Source organism: Rutidosis leptorrhynchoides, chromosome 3 (assembly GCF_046630445.1).
Source record: "Rutidosis leptorrhynchoides isolate AG116_Rl617_1_P2 chromosome 3, CSIRO_AGI_Rlap_v1, whole genome shotgun sequence".
Lineage (NCBI taxonomy): Eukaryota > Viridiplantae > Streptophyta > Magnoliopsida > Asterales > Asteraceae > Rutidosis > Rutidosis leptorrhynchoides.
This window is the reverse complement of record NC_092335.1, coordinates 242,978,751-242,995,358: the sequence shown is the minus strand read 5'-3', so window position 1 is coordinate 242,995,358 and position 16,608 is coordinate 242,978,751. Positions and strand designations below refer to the sequence as shown.

General features: G+C 39.2%; 1 pseudogene; it reads left to right on the top strand.

Moving 5' to 3' along the window:
• Positions 1 to 10,736: 10,736 nt before the first annotated feature.
• The window catches only part of LOC139900912 (RCC1 domain-containing protein RUG3, mitochondrial-like), a 29,617-nt pseudogene continuing 23,745 nt past the window's right edge, over positions 10,737 to 16,608 (top strand).

Below are 16,608 nucleotides of genomic sequence, written 5' to 3'. Positions count from 1 at the left end.
TTAGTGTGTTTATATTAGTACATAATTTGAAAGTTTATGACCTACAATAGTATTTATTTGGGTATATAGCCTACATTGGGACAAAAATAAAAGTATATAGCTAATTTATGACTTTAACCCTAAATACAATATACTTAACATATATACAAATATAGTTTAATATACACCCTCAACCGAGGCGGGAGAGGGCGTATGCTTAGACTTTCCCTGAAATCACAAATAGGACACGAGGTAATCCTTTGTTGAAGATAGGCAACCTGAAAACGTGTAGGGACATGCAAAATACAAACTTGACAACGAGCAACTTTCTCACAAACGAGATACTTGAAAATCACAAACGAGATACCCTCTGTATTTCAGCTTTTGCACTAAAACGAGATACTATGGATTGACGTTTGTGTAACATCCCGCCTTTTTCCATTTACTTTTCCGTTATACTAATATAAAGTCCGTTATATGTTTATAACATCTCCCGTTGATACGCGTTTTAAATTATCTCGTTTAGGTAATTCCCGCACCCGAACGAAAGTTGAGGGACTAAACTTGACAAGGGATCAAACCCTTGACTAGGTCAAAGGGTCAAACCCCTTTCACCCATTCATTTCCACCTCCATCTCTCTCTCTTTCTCTCTAGCAAGAACACACACTCAAAACCAAATTCATTCAACCATCATCTAAATTCGATCTAGGAGGCTTACAACAAAATAAACTACATATTTGTGATCCTCTCTTCATCCTCTTCATTTTGGTACCAACTTCATCTCATTTGGGTAACTTTCTAAAATCACTAGATTTTGTGTTCTTGATGTTTTTAACTTATAAAAGTGTTAATTAGTGTCTATGGCTCAAGTCTAACACGAATATATGATTTATATGCTCGATCTCGTTGTTTTAGTGTAACTAGCATGAACTTGAATTTTGGTGTGTTGTTCTTGAATTTTGGATGATCATATGTTGTTAGATGTTAAAAGTTGATGTTTTAATTGTGTTACTAGCATCACTAGCTTCAATTTGATGTGTAGGTTGCCTTAGAAAACTTCATGAACTTGATTAGTGATTTTGGTGAATTTGGGTTAGGGTTTGATGAACTTGAAATGGACTTTTGATGCATTGAATGCCATGGATTATTATTGGTAAGTGTTTAGTTGGATTGTATGCTTGATTACCTTCGAAACGGCATATCATTCATGTAAATTGGTTGCCCGAATCATTGAATTGCATTTATGAACTTGTATGCGGTTAATGTTAAGCATTAGATGCGGTTTTGGTTGTTGTAATAGGTAGATTGATTGATGAAATGTGTTTAGTTGTTTTCCTTGTCAAATTACCTTCCCAACGGTATAAAATACTTGTCTTGATTGTTTGCGGATCATAAATGGTGATTGTTTGAAGTTAGGTTCGTGCATAAAACTTAAAAACTGCCAGAATTCTCTGCACAGGTACCCGCGCGGCGCGCAATATACCCGCGCGGCGCGCCGTTTGGGTCTGTCCAACTTGGTCAATTTTCGAATAATGTTTGCTATGCTACGCACCTCCGATTCACATGTAACCTGTCCTAGCATGTTCATACATGATTAAAAACCTCAGAAAAATAGTTCGGGACACGACCCGAACGTGTTGACTTTTTCGTTGACTTTGACCGACCAAAGTTTGACTTTTTGTCAAACTTAACCAAATGATTTTGCAACCTTCCTAATTTGTTTATATACTTGTATCTTGCATGAAAATTGACAATTTGATTTCACATGCTAAATAATCGAGTCGTAACGAGCCATAGGACTAATTGAACATCTTTGACCTATCGTGTTTACCGTTATTGATACGACCTATTTGTTTAGGTCAAGACTAGCATTGTTCTTTGCACACGTTTACTTGTCGAAGTACTTTACTACTCGTGCACTCAAGGTGAGATCATAGTCCCACTTTTACTCTTTTTTTGAACTTATATTGGGATGAGAAAACATAAACGATTCTTTTGAACTAAGTGAACACAAGAACGGGAAAACAAACATTCTACATACGAGTTTAGAACAAAAATCCTCAATTCGATTATCATTAGTTACACTTGCCGGGTGTAAGCGAGAACTTATGTTATATGGCCATATGGGTTGACAACCCTCATCTTTGACGGTTCGCTACCGTCTACGGATGAAATATATTTTCGAGAATCAGTGTTTGTTCTAGCACTAAGTGATGGGGTATACAATGGAAGGAATGTTAAGCTTTGATAATTGGGTGCTCGTGAAACAAACTTTTGGAATGTATTACTATTATTTCATTGATGCAAATCTTGTGGTTCACTTGTACTTACTTACTTAAACCTATGATTTCACCAACGTTTTCGTTGACAGATTTCTATGTTTTTCTCAGGTCCTTGAACGATACATGATACATGCTTCCGCTCATTATTTGATACTTGCATTGGATGTCGAGTATATGTGCATTTCATGGAGCGTCTTTTGACTTTACTTTAAACCGTGTCGCCTAGATTTCATTCGTATTATAACGTTGTAACTTAACTATTGGTTGAACAATTCTTGTAAACTTTGGGAACAATCTTTATTTTGAAATGAAGGCGACATATTTTGGTCAAACTTTGTCTTAAAGACTTATGACCACGTAACGGGACCTAAGTAGACGGCGCCGTCAAACATGATTTGGTCGGGTCGCTACAGATGGTATCAGAGCGTTGGTTGTAGGGATTTAGAGTTCATTGGTGTCAACCTCGAGTCATAGGGTACATTGATGAGTCTAGACTACAACCGGCATATAGACTTGAAGTAGGAATTACTTGACTACTTGTGCATTTATACTCGAACGCTTCTACTCATATCTACTCTTAGTTCATCTTAATCTCACGTTGTTTAATTTGATTGACACGCCACCTTGACTTTATAGAATAATGTCGAATGCACATATGAATCAGGGTAATATAATTTCCGGGATTATATTACGGTGACTCATATGAACGTTCCGACATTATGGCATAAAGAATTTAAGGCGAGTCGAGGAAAAACTTCTCTTTATCTTTATTCTATATCACGGTTAGTATTATTGAGAATACTAATCAATGATATTCTTGTGTCTTGAAGGAACAATGGCTCCTCGTCGTGTACGCCGCAATGAAACTCCCGAACAAGCTCTCGAACGGATGATAGCCACCGCCGTAGATGCGGCCATGGCCGGTCACTCATCCAACAACAATAATAATAACAACAACAACAACAACAACAACAACAACAACCAAGGAGCCGGTAACTCTAGCGAAGGGTGCTCCTACAAAGCTTTCATGGGGTGCAAACCCCACACTTATGATGGAACCGGGGGACCGGTTGTGCTTACTCGTTGGTTTGAACAAACCGAGGCCGTCTTTAGCATAAGCGGTTGTCGGGACCAAGACAAGGTCAAATACTCCACTCACACTTTCTCCGGAATTGCTCTAACATGGTGGAACACCTATGTTCAATCGGTGGGTACCGATGAAGCTCATGCCCTCTCTTGGGCCGATCTAAAGGAAAAGATGATTGTTGAGTATTTTCCGCGCGAAGAAACCCGAAAGCTTGAGGAAGAACTAAGAGCTTTGAAAGCGGTCGGAAACGATCTTAAAGCTTATAATCAACGCTTCGCCGAACTATCCTTGATGTGTCCTAATCTTGTTAACCCCGAATCTCAAAGGATTGAGCTCTACATGCTCGGTCTTCCAAAAAGCATCAAACAAGGGGTGATGTCATCCAAACCCACTACTCATCAAGCCGCTATGAACATGGCTCGCCAACTAATTGAAACGGTTGACGAAATCGTAGTTCCGGCACCTAAGGCCGAGGATAAATCGGGCGGCAACAAAAGAAAGTGGGAACCCTCCCAATCAAGCAACAACAACTTTGCCAAGAAATCTTTCACTTTCGACGGCAAGAAGGGTTATGCCGGGAATCTACCTTTTTGCAACAAATGCAACAAACATCACTTTGGCGAATGTAGTAAGCTAATTTGCCATCGGTGCCAAGGAATTGGTCATAAGGCCAACGATTGTAAAAGTGCCACTCCCGTCGCTCGAAAGTGGCCCAATGCACCAAAGACGGGCACTTGTTACGAATGTGGCCAAACGGGTCATTATAGAAATGCATGCCCAAAGAAGAAAGATAACCCCAACACGCGCGGCCGAGCTTTTAACATCAACACCGAGGAAGCTCGGGATGACACTGAACTAGTCACGGGTACGTTTCTCCTCAACAATTCTTATGTCTCTTGCTTATTCGATTCAGGTGCCGATAAATGCTTTGTATCCAAGACTTTGACTCATTATTTTAGCACTCCACCTCTTCCATTAGATACCCCTTATACCATTGAAGTGGCTAACGGGAAACTATTAAGTGCCGACACATATTACCGGGGGTGTGCGTTAAACATTTTGGGTAAGGAATTTGAAATTGACTTGATACCCATGGAACTAGGAAGCTTTGATGTAATAATCGGTATGAATTGGTTAGTCAAAACGAAATCTCACATCCTTTGTGATCTTAACGCAATCCGAATTCCTATCGAGAATGGTGAACCTTTGATTGTTTATGGCGATAAGAGTTGCACCAGACTCAATCTCGTTTCGTGCCTTAAAGTTAGAAAACTACTCCGTAAGGGTTGTTTTGCGATCCTTGCCCACGTTAAGAAAGTCGAGTCCGATGAGAAGCATATCGATGATGTGCCAATTGTTAGTGACTTTTCCGATGTATTTCCCGACGAATTGCCGGGTCTTCCACCTCATCGACCGGTTGAATTCCAAATCGATCTTATTCCGGGGGCCGCACCCGTAGCACGTGCACCATATAGACTCGCCCCATCCGAAATGCAAGAATTGCAAAGTCAAATCCAAGAACTACTTGATCGTGGTTTTATCCAACCTAGCCATTCACCTTGGGGCGCTCCGATTTTGTTTGTTAAAAAGAAAGACGGATCCCTACGAATGTGCATTGATTATCGTGAACTAAATAAATTGACGGTTAAGAACCGATATCCTCTTCCTCGCATCGATGACCTCTTTGATCAACTACAAGGGTCTTGTGTATATTCGAAAATCGATCTCCGCTCGGGTTATCATCAATTGAGGGTTAAGGGGGAAGATGTCTCCAAAACCGCTTTCCGAACTCGTTATGGTAGTTATGAATTCCTTGTCATGCCATTTGGTCTCACTAACGCACCGGCGGTGTTCATGGATCTTATGAACCGCGTGTGCAAACCGTATCTCGATAAATTCGTTATTGTGTTCATCGATGACATATTGATCTATTCTAAAAATGAAGAAGAGCACGAACAACATCTCCGACTTGCGCTTGAACTTTTAAGACAAGAACAACTCTATGCCAAATTCTCCAAGTGTGAATTTTGGTTAAAGGAAGTTCAATTTCTTGGTCATGTTGTAAGTGACCAAGGTATTAAAGTCGATCCAACAAAAATCGAAGCCATTAGCAAATGGGAGACTCCTACTACTCCTACTCACATTCGTCAATTTTTGGGTCTCGCCGGGTACTATCGTAGATTTATCGAAAATTTCTCTTTGGTTGCACGTCCTCTAACCGCATTGACTCACAAGGGAAAGAAATTCATTTGGGCGACCGAACATGAATCCGCATTCCAAATCTTGAAAACGAAGCTAACCACCGCTCCTATCTTGTCACTTCCCGAAGGCAATGATGACTTTGTTGTATATTGCGATGCCTCAAAACATGGTTTTGGGTGTGTATTGATGCAACGAACGAAAGTCATTGCTTATGCTTCTCGACAACTCAAAATTCATGAACGAAACTATACGACACATGATCTCGAACTCGGAGCCGTTGTCTTTGCACTTAAAATTTGGAGACACTATCTTTATGGAACCAAGAGTACTATCTTCACCGATCACAAAAGCCTTCAACACATTTTCGATCAAAAGCAACTAAATATGAGACAACGAAGGTGGATTGAAACCTTAAACGATTACGATTGCGAGCTTCGTTACCATCCCGGGAAGGCAAATGTAGTAGCCGATGCCTTAAGTCGAAAAGAAAGAGCGGTGCCTCTTCGTGTCCGAGCCTTAAACATCACCATCCACACAAACCTTAATAGCCAAATTCGGGTAGCCCAAGATGAGGCTCTCAAGGATGAAAACCTTTCACACGAGCTCTTGAACATTCTCGTCTCTCGATTCGAAATTAGGGAGACCGGACTCCGATATTACGCCGGAAAGATTTGGGTGCCTAGTTATGGGGACCTACGAAGCCTTATTTTAGATGAAGCCCATAAGTCACGATACTCGATTCACCCCGGTGCCAATAAGATGTACCACGACCTTAAACAACTATATTGGTGGCCGAACATCAAAAGGGACGTAGCTACTTATGTTTCCAAGTGTTTGACATGTTCCAAAGTCAAAGCCGAACACCAAAGACCGTCCGGACTACTTCAACAACCCGAGATCCCGCAATGGAAGTGGGAAAGGATAACGATGGATTTTATCACCAAGCTACCAAAAACGACGGGCGGTTATGATACCATTTGGGTTATTGTTGACCGTCTCACCAAATCCGCACACTTCCTTGCCATGAAAGAAACGGACAAAATGGAGAAACTTGCACAACTTTACATTAAGGAGATCGTAGCCCGACACGGTGTACCTTTATCGATTATCTCCGACCGAGATGGCCGTTTCGTTTCTAGATTTTGGCGTACATTGCAAGAAGCGTTGGGAACGCGTTTAGACATGAGCACCGCATATCATCCTCAAACCGATGGACAAAGCGAACGTACAATTCAAACCTTAGAGGACATGTTACGAGCTTGCGTGGTTGATTTCGGAAAAGCTTGGGACAAGCACTTACCTCTCGCCGAGTTCTCTTACAACAATAGTTATCACGCGAGTATTAAAGCCGCACCTTTTGAAGCGCTATATGGCCGCAAATGTCGTTCACCTCTTTGTTGGGCCGAGGTAGGCGACGTGCAAATCACCGGACCCGAACTCATTCACGAAACCACCGAGAAAATCGTTCAAATCCGAGATAGGCTTAGGACGGCCCGAAGTCGTCAAAAGAGCTATACCGACAAACGACGCAACGATCTTGAATTTCAAGTCGGTGACCGAGTAATGTTAAAAGTCGCACCTTGGAAGGGTGTAATCCGTTTTGGGAAACGCGGGAAGCTAAATCCGCGGTATATTGGTCCTTTCGAAATCTTGGAGCGTATTGGAACCGTTGCTTATCGTTTAGATCTTCCGCCTCAATTGAACTCCGTTCATCCTACCTTCCATGTATCTAACTTGAAAAAGTGTCTTGCCGAACCCGATATCGTCATCCCTCTCGAAGAACTTACTATGGATGACAAACTTCATTTTGTGGAGGAACCGGTTGAAATTGTGGACACCTCCGTCAAGACATTGAAACAAAGCCGAATCCCGATTGTCAAGGTTCGTTGGAATGCCAAAAGAGGACCCGAGTTTACTTGGGAAAGACAAGATCAAATGCAAAGGAAGTATCCTCATCTATTCGTGAATTCGGAAACGCAAGATCTCGAGGAAGAAACAACGACTACTACGCCTACTTAAATTTCGGGACGAAATTTCTTTTAAGGAGTAGGTAATGTAACATCCCGCCTTTTTCCATTTACTTTTCCGTTATACTAATATAAAGTCCGTTATATGTTTATAACATCTCCCGTTGATACGCGTTTTAAATTATCTCGTTTAGGTAATTCCCGCACCCGAACGAAAGTTGAGGGACTAAACTTGACAAGGGATCAAACCCTTGACTAGGTTAAAGGGTCAAACCCCTTTCACCCATTCATTTCCACCTCCATCTCTCTCTCTTTCTCTCTAGCAAGAACACACACTCAAAACCAAATTCATTCAACCATCATCTAAATTCGATCTAGGAGGCTTACAACAAAATAAACTACATATTTGTGATCCTCTCTTCATCCTCTTCATTTTGGTACCAACTTCATCTCATTTGGGTAACTTTCTAAAATCACTAGATTTTGTGTTCTTGATGTTTTTAACTTATAAAAGTGTTAATTAGTGTCTATGGCTCAAGTCTAACACGAATATATGATTTATATGCTCGATCTCGTTGTTTTAGTGTAACTAGCATGAACTTGAATTTTGGTGTGTTGTTCTTGAATTTTGGACGATCATATGTTGTTAGATGTTAAAAGTTGATGTTTTAATTGTGTTACTAGCATCACTAGCTTCAATTTGATGTGTAGGTTGCCTTAGAAAACTTCATGAACTTGATTAGTGATTTTGGTGAATTTGGGTTAGGGTTTGATGAACTTGAAATGGACTTTTGATGCATTGAATGCCATGGATTATTATTGGTAAGTGTTTAGTTGGATTGTATGCTTGATTACCTTCGAAACGGCATATCATTCATGTAAATTGGTTGCCCGAATCATTGAATTGCATTTATGAACTTGTATGCGGTTAATGTTAAGCATTAGATGCGGTTTTGGTTGTTGTAATAGGTAGATTGATTGATGAAATGTGTTTAGTTGTTTTCCTCGTCAAATTACCTTCCCAACGGTATAAAATACTTGTCTTGATTGTTTGCGGATCATAAATGGTGATTGTTTGAAGTTAGGTTCGTGCATAAAACTTAAAAACTGCCAGAATTCTCTGCACAGGTACCCGCGCGGCGCGCCATATACCCGCGCGGCGCGCCGTTTGGGTCTGTCCAACTTGGTCAATTTTTGAATAATGTTTGCTATGCTACGCACCTCCGATTCACATGTAACCTGTCCTAGCATGTTCATACATGATTAAAAACCTCAGAAAAATAGTTCGGGACACGACCCGAACGTGTTGACTTTTTCGTTGACTTTGACCGACCAAAGTTTGACTTTTTGTCAAACTTAACCAAATGATTTTGCAACCTTCCTAATTTGTTTATATACTTGTATCTTGCATGAAAATTGACAATTTGATTTCACATGCTAAATAATCGAGTCGTAACGAGCCATAGGACTAATTGAACATCTTTGACCTATCGTGTTTACCGTTATTGATACGACCTATTTGTTTAGGTCAAGACTAGCATTGTTCTTTGCACACGTTTACTTGTCGAAGTACTTTACTACTCGTGCACTCAAGGTGAGATCATAGTCCCACTTTTACTCTTTTTTTGAACTTATATTGGGATGAGAAAACATAAACGATTCTTTTGAACTAAGTGAACACAAGAACGGGAAAACAAACATTCTACATACGAGTTTAGAACAAAAATCCTCAATTCGATTATCATTAGTTACACTTGCCGGGTGTAAGCGAGAACTTATGTTATATGGCCATATGGGTTGACAACCCTCATCTTTGACGGTTCGCTACCGTCTACGGATGAAATATATTTTCGAGAATCAGTGTTTGTTCTAGCACTAAGTGATGGGGTATACAATGGAAGGAATGTTAAGCTTTGATAATTGGGTGCTCGTGAAACAAACTTTTGGAATGTATTACTATTATTTCATTGATGCAAATCTTGTGGTTCACTTGTACTTACTTACTTAAACCTATGATTTCACCAACGTTTTCGTTGACAGATTTCTATGTTTTTCTCAGGTCCTTGAACGATACATGATACATGCTTCCGCTCATTATTTGATACTTGCATTGGATGTCGAGTATATGTGCATTTCATGGAGCGTCTTTTGACTTTACTTTAAACCGTGTCGCCTAGATTTCATTCGTATTATAACGTTGTAACTTAACTATTGGTTGAACAATTCTTGTAAACTTTGGGAACAATCTTTATTTTGAAATGAAGGCGACATATTTTGGTCAAACTTTGTCTTAAAGACTTATGACCACGTAACGGGACCTAAGTAGACGGTGCCGTCAAACATGATTTGGTCGGGTCGCTACAGTTTGGTGGACCAGGATATTAAGTTATTGCCAAGAAATACACAATAATCCGAAGTCGGACGTCTAGTGTCGGGGAATCCACCCCAATCGGCGTTTTTGTATGACACGAGAGAGCTAACAGCTTACTTTTATAAGTGCAAACCATACATTAACAGCTTGCGGAGAGAGCTAACAGTTGACCTGTATAAGTGATATACGTTATTAGCATGCGTAACAGTTGGATCACTCGGACCTGAAACGAAAAAGAATTGTGAAATGTGTTTAAAAGTAATTATTTTTTTCTTTACAAAAAAAATAAAAATAAATAAATAAATAAATAATATAAAAAAAATAACAAAAACCAATATCAATTAAGTGGTGTATGGGGAGGTGAGATGTAGACAATGATCATTCTCCTATCCGAGAATAAAGACAAGTCATTTCTTCACCCAGAGTGAAAAACACTTTCAAAAGTAAAGAAAGTCATCCTTCTCTTTATTCGACAGATAAGGAGATTGCTTCTGAATGGACCTCCAGTCAAAAAATAGGAGAAAACAAAATTCAAAAAGAAAAAAATGGGTAAATAAATAAGTAACCAAAAAAATAGCATAAAAGAGACGGAGATAAATATAAAAATTAAATGACATGAAAATGGTAGGATCAAATTATTATGGATATTACGTCTGACCAATTCAATTTAGACTCTAAGCGGCAGTCAAGACGACATTGAATCGACACTTACTGTAAAGAGAAAAAAAAAAAAAAAAAGGAAACGCCAATTTGAGTTATTTTCGTAGGTGTGCATGTACATCGTTTGTACAAAATCAAATAAACTTCATGCAGGCAAAGTCAAACTAAACCAAACCAAACAGTGTAAATGGCCATCCGTCAACTCACTACCGCCACCGCCACCGCCACCAACAAACTCCAGCTATACTCATGGGGACGAGGTTCATCCGGCCAATTAGGTAACGGCAAACAAGATTCCCAATTATACTCTTGTCCAGTTTCGTCACTCAATCTTCCTTCTTCATCATCTGCCACGTGTCACTCCGATCAATTACAATAGTGTTGCTTGTTGTTTGTTTCATTCAAGTGTGGTTGTTGATGGGAAGTTATGGATTTGGGGTAAAGGTGATGGTGGTCGCTTAGGCTTTGGTGATGAAAACACCCTTTTTCGTCCTACTCTAAACCCTAATCTTGATTCAGTTACAACTGTTGCTCTTGGTGGACTGCATTCTCTTGTTAATTCTGTTGGTGACGTCTTCTCATGGTCAGTTAATATTTTTATTCGTGTTTTCATCCATCATCATGTTAGTGTCTTTTCATGGCCATTATTTTTTGTTTGTGTTTCCAGCCATCATCATGTTAGTGTTCTATTTTATTATGTAGAATTTAGTGTAAAACTCTTAATTATTATGCGATGATATAATCTTCTTGAATTCACAACGAATCGAAGAAGAACTAGTAACTAAATAGGAAGCTTCGCAAGAAGAATCAGCTTTGAATTGAAACTACAATCTAAATGAGACTGAGATTACAATCTAAATGATCACAGAGAAAGAGAGGGATAAATGGTGTTTGCACACTCAAAATATCATAAGCTAACAACTACAGTGACCTAATCTTGTATTTATACTCTTGAGTCACTCCTAATCTGTCAAAGTAATGTGATCAGCACATGGTAACCAAATCTGTTATCTCTGCTACTGAATAGGAAGTGCGTGAGCAGCACTATCGATTTAAACTCATGACATGCGATTACTCGGTTTTTAGAGAGTTTGAACTGATTAATTAAAATCCGTCAAATATGGGTCATGTCCTATGTCAAGGGATTGATTGGCCAACATAACATCAGATTAATCGGCCAACATCCCATTAATCAGCTAACATCCCATTAATCTGCCAGAATTAATTGGGGATTTCGGGATTAATCGGTCAATGTAGGTAGTAATCAGTCAAAATCTGTCAAAGTCAAACATAGTCAACATCCGATTAATCCCCGATTTTCCGATTATTCCCCTCAAGAAGCTGACCAATTACTACCCTATTAGCTTTTTTGCAACCTTAAATGTTTCACAACTTCTTTGTGTCGTGTTAATCAAACATTTTCTCATATTAAAGTTGTAACACAACAATCTTTTTTTAGCTTCTGATTTTTTTTATTAAAATACCTCGACAGTTTAAATCCATGTATTTCATTAAGTGGTTTGAAATAACGTTTTTTAACTCATGGTCAATGTAGGTCAACTATATACTTGGGGACGTGATGAAGGGGAAGGCAGACTTGGGCTGTTAAGAATTGATATGCGGAAGTATGTAATTGTTTATTGAGATTGGATTGAATATTTATTGATCTAAGATGATAAACTGGAAAAAGATAAAGGAGAGCAAAAAAAGCTTTAAGGACTACATTTTTGTATTGATTGAAATTCTTATTCGGTTTACATTTGATAAGTGTTTTTATACACAAAAAATACAACAGCCATTTCTATTAGAGGTTAGGCTCCAAATCTCATTTTGGAACCCCTTTATCAAAATAGGAAATATGCTTGTGATTATAGCGGTTGCCTCATGCTTTGTGCTCAGATTTATGTTGTCTTTTACTTATGGAAATGATGAAGTTAACTTTACTTCTGATCCAAATTCAAAATTCCATTTCAGGAAATGATCCCTTTTTGGTTCTGTATTCTAACACTCCCCCTCAAGTTGAATAGTGGTATTTCCACAATTCAACTTGCCCAATACATCGTTGAGGAGTCTTCGGTTTACAAATTTGCTAGGACTAGCTGCAAGCTAGTCATCAATCGTGTTTAGTCAATTTCCGACTTGAACTTCTTTGATTTTCCTCCCGACATGAACCCAATTCAATCTTGAATCTTCACTAGTTCGCCTGGAGTATTCAACTTCCCGACTTGAACCCAGTCCAACTTGGACCTTCACTGATTCGCCAAGGAGTATTCAGTTTTCTAGACATGAACCCGGTCCAACTTGGACCTTTACTGGTTCGCCTAGGATTATTTAGATTCCAAACATGAACTCAGTTCATTATTGAACCTTGTTTGGTTCGCTTAGAATACTTAAGTTTCCTTATCCTGACATGAACCCAGTTCTACGTGAACCTTGTTTGGTTCGCCTGGAGTGTTTTGCTTTATTCCATTAGATGCTCCGGTGATCAACTCACTGTGTCTTTAGAATTAATCTTCCCCTCACCGTGTGTTGGATATATACCGGATATATAATAAAAAACAAAGGATTAGTGATGTAATCACATCATCTACTCAATCATTTTTTTTTCACCAACTCACAAGGTATTAAAATCAAAAAGATTTTGGAAATATATAATTTTGTTTTAAAAAACAAAGGACTGTTGGGCAAAAATAAAGACACATCATCATCATTTATGAAAAAAAAAAACATTTAATCAATTGAACTTGAATGGTCTTTTAATCGAAAAATGTTGAAAAAATGAATTTTTCATAAAACATAAAACTTCCAATTGTTCCCTTGTACGTTGAAAACAATTTGACCATTTTTTGACTAACATGTTAAATAATTGATAAACTGAATTGCAAACCAGTATTTTGAAACAAGTGTGTTTTAAACACGAAATTAGGTTTTATCTTTCTTCCCAACCCGTTAACCCCTTTGGTCCATCACCCCACGTGACACCCTCTGATCTTTTTTGTTTTCTTACGTTTCCCACCCCAACAGTGTATTGTGATTTCCAAAAAACCTTTATCTTTAATCGATGCATATTATCACGCGTACACAGAGTATGGTGTTTATTCAGTTCCCAAAAATTGTTATCCCCAAATTCTTTATCATCCCTAAATTGTTTGTTCAATACTTCAACATTATCATCTCTAGATCGAATTTTTGGGGTACTGGTGTTATCTCTAGATATTTTCAGCATACTGATATTATCACTTTCTCTATTTTCTCTAGATGCTGTGAATAAAGAGAAAGGATTTGAGTTTTGTACCGATTTGGTCTTTGGGTGCTGCAACTCCACCGAAACCTTGTTCGGTAATAGTGATGGCAGGTTGTTCATCCACCGTTGCCTTTCTCCCTTCTCCGACATTCAGGTTGTTGGTTTCTTTTCCCTTTTTCCGATGCCAGGTAAACACCTATGGCCGCCGTTAATTATTTTGATGGTTGGTGGTGGTCACCGTTGTTGGTAGCTCTTGGTTACCGACGGCTGCAAACCCACTCCCTTTTTTTGTTCTAAAGCCGAAATCTAATCACCATGGCAACCCCAACAAATCTTTGTTGTTTGGTTGCTGTTTGATTTTGCTGAGGCTTAATCTGAGCTATTGTCATTTTTGACATTGTAGTTTGATTTTGATGATTCTGAGTTCTCTATGCCCTCTCTTGTGACAGTCATTCATTTGACCTTGTCCTAAGAGTTCATTGGCAGAAAACTTTCAAAAAAACATTACGCTACCGTCATTTGACATGGCGGCTTAATTTCGGTAAATGATTGAAGCTAAATACGATTGTCTTGATCCAAGATCAACACCGTTAGCTCTGATACCATGTTAAGAATTGATATGTGGAAGTATGTAATTGTTTATTGAGATTGGATTGAATATTTATTGATCTAAGATGATAAACTGGAAAAAGATAAAGGAGAGCAAAAAAAGCTTTAAGGACTATGTAAGACCCGAATATTTGTAGTGTATATAAGTGTAATGTTCGATACTTGAAACGGGGTTTTGGTTTTATATTTAAAGGCAAGAAAGAAGCTGAACTGGAGGTGTCGCGCGCCGCGTGGCCTGGTGGCGCGCCGCGCCATCTGTCTGCGACAGATTCCCCTTTTCTTTTTAATTAGATATTTTGAGGGCATTTTGGTAAAATCACCTTGGGGTCCGAATTAAAGGCCTTAGGATCAGTTTGGTGAGCTCATTACTTCATTTCTCAACCACCAAACATCATCCATTCATTCTAGAGAGAGAGGGGTGGTTAAGTGTGAGAAAGCTTAAATCGGGGAAGAAGAAGCTCATTTCGGGTTAGAACTCGGGAGTTAAAGTTGTTCATCTCCTCCTTAGCTACGTTTTGATTGTTGTGGTAAGCCCTAAACTTGATTACCTTAGTTTAATGTGTTTAAGGGTTAGGGTTTGGGTTAGTATTGCACATAAAACCCATTTGTGAGTAATTTGGGGTTTTTGGGTAAGTTTGGGTCATGAAGACCCAATTGGTGACTAACTTAGGGTTTTGAAAGGGTAAATGGTGTAAATGGGTCTTGAAGACCTAAGTAAATACTAATACACTTATAGTTAATGTTAGTGGGTGTGATTTGGGTTGTGGGTGACCCAAATGGGTGTGTTGACCTAGAAATGGGTCAAATGGGTCTTTGATGACCTAGGTTGTCTTGCAAGTATGAAAACGAGTTAACTTTGTGGTTAAAAGTGTGTTAATACCTTAATTGGCTAAAGTTAGGGTTTTTGGTGAAGTTAACCCATTATTAGGGTTAAAGGTGCAAAATGGGTCGGGATTGCACTTAGAGTCAAAAGACTCTAGATTGTTAAGTGAGTTGCTTGACCGACTTGAGTTGTGAATTGATTATGTGCTAAAATGTAATAGGTACGTTACTTTGACGTTGCAAGTTCGGTTATCTTACACGAAGACTTTGAGGTGAGTGGAATAATTATATGTGTAGGTATATAATGTATCTATTTGTTGTAGCGTGAAATGTGTAGTGTCGAGGTGTTAAGACACCACGTTTCACGTGAAGAGTGTAGCATCGAGGTGTTAAGATGCCACTCGGGTGTAGCATCGAGGTGTTAAGATGCCACCTAGGAGTGTAGTGTCGAGGTGTTAAGACACCACTCCGTAAAAATAATGAGTGATGCATCGAGGTGTTAAGATGCCACTCAGGGTGATGTGCCGAGGTGTTAAGGTGCCACCCTAGGGGTTAGTGGTGCGAGGTGTTAAGTGCCCTAACGGATGTTACGAACACCGATGGCGTTTTCGCGAGCGCCGTTCCCTTGTAGTATTGGTTAACCATGGTTATTTGTGTTGTAAGCATATTATATTATTCGAGTTATATTTATATGCGGATGTTATGCTAGCTTGGGGGTATTGGTGATTTATAGCTTGTTATTGCGACGATAAGCTAATGTTGTTTGCTAGCATGTTTGCGGTTGTGTAAGTGTATGCAAGTAGGTATAATTATATATGTATTCGTATAATTATTGCATTCACTAAGCTTTGCTTACCCTCTCGTTGTTTACCATTTTATAGGTTCGGTTTTGGACAAGGGTAAGGGCATCGTTTTGGACTAGAGATCCCGCTTGATGCTAGGGGACGCTTTTGGCTTTAGTAGCTCTTGGGGTTTGACCGATAGTTGGGTAGTTTAATCCCAAACGCCATGCTCATTGTGTAGTTTGGAACTTAAACTTTTTGGTGGTCGAAACTCGTAAATTGTATTAAACTCGTAAAACGGCCGATGTGGGCCCCGCCTGGAAAACATTGATTTTATATTTGAAACAAGTTAGTTTTACATATTTGGATGTATGGTAAAAAAGCGTTTAGTCTAAAAGTGTCGGGAACTAGTCTATCTTTTTCACATTTAGAGACTTTCCGGACAGTCCACTTTGGCGCGCCGCGCCCCTACATGGCGCGCCGCGCGGGTATGCTGCCCAGGAATTTTTTTTTTATTTTGTATTTTCGCGTGGTTTGGTCGAGGGTTGGTTTGGGTTGTTACAAGTGGTATCAGAGCATGGTCTAAGGGATTTATGTGACTT